The 5,474-nt window shown below is 40.0% G+C and overlaps 1 non-coding gene across 1 annotated transcript; it reads left to right on the top strand.

Moving 5' to 3' along the window:
- The first annotated feature begins 5,011 nt into the window (after nucleotides 1-5,011).
- Nucleotides 5,012-5,118, top strand: LOC113002074 (small nucleolar RNA R71). The gene has a single exon (XR_003267602.1). It is a non-coding gene; the product is annotated as a small nucleolar RNA R71 (small nucleolar RNA).
- The last annotated feature ends 356 nt before the right edge of the window (nucleotides 5,119-5,474 follow it).

The raw sequence follows: 5,474 nt of genomic DNA, 5'->3' as shown, positions 1-5,474 counted from the left end.
TATTTTACTTTATTTTATTCCACTATTTAACTTGAGTTCTTTTGTAAACTTGGATGGCCTTGTTTTAAGCCGAAGATGTTTTTAATAAGTTTTGTTTGGTAATAATGAAGTGAATGTGACCATTTTACCCACGTGAATTGGTTTAAGTAATTTGAATAAAAAATGATTTAATTAAATTCCATTTTTTTTTCTTTTTCTTAATTATATGTATGTCAGGGTAGAGGGTTCCACATCCATCGCATATAGTTTCTCTTCTACTCATCTGAAGAGTTACGAAGGTCTTGTTGAGGAATAAAGAGACTCCAATTGAGGGACAAACATAAGGCCGTCGGTTATTCCCGATTCAACAAATGTTGAAGAATTCTTTGATTAGGAACTAACTACAAATCCAAGTATTTTAGCTAATTCTTGATAAGCTAGCATGTTGTAGAGATCCTAGGACATTTTGGTGAATTGTCCTAGATTATAGACTTGTGAATTTTTAACTTCTGCATAAAGAATAAGGAATAAATATGAAAGATATTCTAATAAATGGTATTAGAGAAGGTAATCATTATTTGATTGTTAGGATTTTTTTTTCTTTAGACATTCGAAATAAGGATATAAATGGTTTGAATGTTCTGTCAATGGCTTATGGTTTTTCCTAGGATCAATGTACGCCTTTCATTGAGTTCTATAAGGGGCTAATATTGGAATTAGCTTTCACGAATTATAATAGAAAAATTAAGATTATTTTTTTTTCTTCTTTGAGAATAAAAAATTTGTGACCGAGACTAAAAAAATTGTTAAAAGGAATGGATTAGTGTATTACACCATTATAAAGAACCACTTATTTTCTTGATTGATGAATCACTTAATAAAGGGAATTGAATGATGATTAGCATTTTATTTACAGTTCCAATATTAAGGAATTGGTATGTGTATATTGGTGTATATGATGATTAGCATTTTATTTACATCAAACACCTCACAGAATAGCATAGGTTGCTGAGGCATTTGTTGTCGCCATGTAAGTGTATTTCCTGCTCTCTGACACTGCTCACAAGTGCTGCAGCTCTTCCATGCATCTTTAAAGATGGTGGGCCAATAAAAACCACAATCAAGCACTTTGCGAGCTGTCCTTTGAACACCCAGATGACCTCCCGGTGCGGAAGAATGACAGAACTGCAGGACTGAGTCAGTCTCATGATCTGGAATGCACCGTCTAATGACCTGATCACTGCACAATTTCCACAAGTAGGGGTCATCCCAAATAAAATGCTTAGCATCACTTTTAATTTTATCTTTTTGGGCTTTAGATGCTAAGGGAGGAAAAACAGAAGCAACTAAATAATTGACAATATTAGCAAACCAGGGAGTAGAAAGAGAGTCAGAAATACTATACAGTATATACAAATGATCATCCGGGAAATCATCCCGAATAGGTGAATCTGCATCAGATACACGTTCGATCCGACTCAAATGATCAGCAACTAGATTTTGTGCTCCGCTCCTATCACGGATCTCCAAGTCAAACTCTTGGAGCCGGAGCATCCATCGGATCAACCTAGGCTTAGAATCAGCCTTCTTCAACAAGTACTTTAGAACTGCATGGTCAGTATAAACAATAATGCGAGTACCAAGCAAATAAGATCGAAATTTTTCAAGAGCAAAAACTATGGCTAGAAGCTCTTTCTCAGTAGTAGTATAATTTGCTTGGGCAACATCTAAAGTCCTAGAAGCATAATATATCACCCTGGGCAATTTATCAATTTTCTGAGCAAGGACAGCCCCCAATGCATAATTTGATGCATCACACATAAGCTCAAAAGGGGTTGTCCAGTCGGGTGCCTGGATGATGGGGGTGGTAGTCAGCGCTCTTTTGAGGCAATCAAAAGCCTCTTTGCATCTGTCATTAAAGTCAAACTCCACCTCCTTTTGCAACAAGTTGGACAATGGAAGGGCTACTTTGCTAAAATCCCTTATACAGCGCCTGTAGAATCCTGCATGACCAAGAAAAGATCGCACCTCTCGCACACAAGAGGGGTAAGGCAATTGTGAAATAACAGAAATTTTTGCAGGATCTACTTCAATACACTTATTGGAAATAATGTGGCCTAAAACTATACCTTGCTCAACCATAAAATGACATTTTTCAAAATTTAGAACAAGGTTAGTTTCAATGCATCTATTCAAAACTTTTTCCAAACTATTCAAACAACCATCAAAAGAGGATCCATATACAGTGAAATCATCCATAAACACCTCTATGCAATTTTCTAAAAAATCACTGAAAATACTAATCATGCACCGCTGGAAGGTACCAGGGGCATTGCACAGGCCGAAAGGCATCCTCCTATAAGCAAAAGTGCCGAAGGGGCAGGTGAATGTGGTCTTTTCCTGATCCTCAGGAGCAATAGTAATTTGCATATAACCAGAAAAACCATCAAGGAAATAGTAGTGGGATTTACCTGCCAGGCGTTCAAGCATCTGGTCAATGAATGGCAGGGGAAAATGGTCCTTTTTGGTAACCTGGTTCAGCCTCCTATAGTCAATGCAGACTCTCCACCTGTTCTGCACCCGAGTAGGAATCAGCTCCTCCTTCTCATTTCTGATCACTGTGAGGCCAGTCTTCTTCGGGACTACCTGGACGGGACTCACCCATTGGCTATCGGAGATAGGATAAATGATTCCAACTTGCAAAAGGTTGGTTATCTCCTTCTTCACTACATCAAGAATCACCGGGTTGAGTCTTCTCTGTGGTTGTCTTACTGGTTTAGCTCCATCTTCTAAATTTATTCGATGCATACATGTGGATGGGCTAATACCAGGAATGTATGCCAGGGTCCAGCCTATAGCCTTCTTATGCTTCTTGAGAACTGACAACAACTTCTCCTCTTGCTCATCAGCAAGGGAGGCAGATATAATCACTGGAAAACTCTTGCTATCATCCAAGTAAGCGTATTTTAAATTTGATGGCAGAGGCTTCAATTCTGGTGTGGTCGGCTGGACAGTGGTAGAAGGGGATGGTTTCTCAGCCTTTACCTCATAAAGAAAGTCAGAGGTATGTGTACTTCCTGAAACATGGTTAGTCCTATCTGACTCTATAAAATCAATCTCAAGAGGTAAAACACCACCACCAGGCATGCAATCAATATCACTCTCAGATTCACTCTCAGCATCAAATTCAGACATATGATCAAGTACAATTTCAGACTCAATGCATGAAGAGTGAGAGGCATGCAGATTAGAATAAAGATCAGTCATGTATTGATCAACAACATGGTCAATTATTTCAGCACGAAATACAGAAAGATCTTCATATGGGTATTTCATAGCATCCAGAATATTAAAATGAACAGTTATATCACCAAACTCCATGGACAGTGTGCCTGCATAAACATCTATCTTAGTTCTAGCAGTTTTCATAAAGGGTCTGCCTAGAATGATGGGAACTGATCCTTGAGAAAATCCATCTTCCGTATTCAAAATATAAAAATCAACAGGTAAAATCAGTTCACCAACTCTAACTAAGACATCTTCTATGAAACCAACAGGGTAGGCAACACTTCTATTAGCTAAATGAATTACCACATCAGTTGACTGCAAGGGGCCTAGAGATAGAGAATTAAAAATAGACAGAGGCATAACACTAACAGAAGCTCCTAAATCTAGCATGGCATTGTCAAACTTACTATTCCCTATGATACAAGGTATGCTGAATGTACCTGGATCTTTGCATTTTTCAGGAATTTGAGGAACAGATTTACCAATCAATGCGGAGACATTTCTGCCCATGCTAATCCATTCACTTCCTTTAAGCTTCCGCTTATTAGTGCACAGCTCCTTCAAGAATTTGGCATATCTTGGAATTTGCTTTATTGCATCCAACAGAGGTATGTTTACCTCTACTTTTCTAAACGTTTCCAAGATCTCTTTCTCTGCCTCTTCCATTTTTTTGTTGGAAACTGCTCTTGGAGGGAATGGAAGAGGGGGAATGTGCTGCTTCTGCAAATCAGAATTACCTGTGGAAGAAGATTCACCTGCATAGAAATTGTTAGGTAAATTTTTGTCATCACCTTTTTCTGGAGTAGAGTGAAGTTTGGCAGGTTCATTTGCAGATGAGGAAGATGCTACGGGTTGAGGTCCTTGACACTGCTTTCCCGACCTCAATGAAATGGCACTGACATTTTTGGGATTTTGGACAGCTTGAGAAGGCAGCTTGTCAGAATTCTAGGACTGTTGTTGATTCAATAGGGTAGCCAATTGTCCCATCTAATTGGTTAAGCTCTGAATGGAGGCTCTGGTCTCTTGCTGAAACTGCATGTTCTGCATAGTCATTTGCCTCACAAGTTCTTCGAGGGAAGGTTGTGGAGGGGCCTCAACTGTTGGCTGTTTCTGGGGTTGTTGCTGTTGTTGGATTGGTGGAGGAATGTATGGTCTGCTTGGGCCAACAACATTTTGGAAGGAAGGAGCAGACTGCTGTTGTTGTTGCTGAGGGCTGGACCATCTGAGGTTAGGGTGATTCCTCCATCCAGGATTGTATCTGTTGTTGGAGAGGTCATAATTGCTCTGCTGTGGTTGATTTTGCTGCTGAGGTTGAGGAGGTCTATTGTAAATATTTGCAGCATAAGCTTCAGGTTGCTCAATTGCTCCAGGTTGCTGCATGGAAGGGCAAAGGTCTGTATGGTGGTCAGCAGAGGAGCACAAACCACAAACCCTTGTGACAGGTACAGATTTCTGATTCAAGGCCAGCTGGGTTACCAAGTTAACCAATGCATCCAGTTTGCCTTCAAGCTTCTTAGTTTCAGATGATGCAGATGGGTTTGTAGCTACCTCATGCACTCTTCTAATGACTATGGCATCATTTCTGGCGCTAAATTGCTGGGAGTTGGAGGCCATCTTCTCAATTAAATTTTTGGCTTCAGTAGGAGTCATGTCTCCAAGGGCTCCACCACTGGCAGCATCTATCATACTTCTCTCCATATTACTGAGTCCTTCATAAAAATATTGGAGAAGAAGCTGTTCTGAAATCTGATGGTGGGGGCAACTGACACATAGTTTCTTAAATCTCTCCCAGTACTCATACAGGCTCTCTCCACTGAGTTGTCTAATACCTGAGATATCCTTCCTGATGGCTGTGGTCCTGGAAGCAGGGAAAAAATTTTCTAAGAATACTCTCTTAAGGTCATCCCAGCTCGTGATGGACCTTGGAGCAAGGTAATACAGCCAGTCCTTTGCCACTCCCTCTAATGAATGAGGAAAAGCCTTCAGAAATATGTGATCCTCTTGGACATCTGGGGGTTTCATGGTGGAGCAGACAATGTGAAATTCTTTCAAATGTTTGTGAGGGTCTTCACCTGCAAGGCCATGAAACTTTGGAAGCAAATGAATCAGTCCAGTTTTAAGAACATATGGGACATCCTCATCGGGGTATTGGATGCACAAGCTTTCGTAGATGAAATCAGGTGCAGCCATTTCCCTTAGAGTCGTCT

This window comes from Glycine max, chromosome 6, assembly GCF_000004515.6.
Source record: "Glycine max cultivar Williams 82 chromosome 6, Glycine_max_v4.0, whole genome shotgun sequence".
Lineage (NCBI taxonomy): Eukaryota > Viridiplantae > Streptophyta > Magnoliopsida > Fabales > Fabaceae > Glycine > Glycine max.
The sequence above is the reverse complement of the archived record's forward strand: the minus strand, read 5'-3'. Positions and strand labels throughout refer to the sequence as shown.